Genomic DNA, 393 nt, shown 5'->3' on the forward strand with positions numbered 1-393 from the left:
CAGACGTGTCCTTGGCCTGGCTGTACCCCGGGCCTCAGCAGCTGTCCGCTGTCCCTCCGCAGTCGAGGTGGACCCCGAGCTGGAGCCCGAGTCGGCCGAGTACCTGGTGGCCCTCGAGCGTGCCACGGCCGCCCTGGAGCAGCACGTGAACCTGTGCAAGGCCCACGTCATGATGGTCACCTGCTTCGACATCGCCGTCACCACGCCCGCCACCACCCCAGGGCCGCAGGAGGTGGACGTCTGAGGCTGGGCACCAGGACTCGGGGCAGGGGACGTGCGGGGCACGGGACGTGCGGGGCACGAGGAGGGGACGTGGGATGGAGTGAGGATGTGGTAGGGGTTGGAGGATGAAGATGCAGAGGGTCGCTCAACGAGGGAGCACGGGGCGGGGGC

This window comes from Pteropus medius, unplaced genomic scaffold (genome assembly GCF_902729225.1).
Source record: "Pteropus medius unplaced genomic scaffold, Ma_sr-lr_union100, whole genome shotgun sequence".
NCBI classification, from domain to species: Eukaryota; Metazoa; Chordata; class Mammalia; order Chiroptera; family Pteropodidae; genus Pteropus; species Pteropus medius.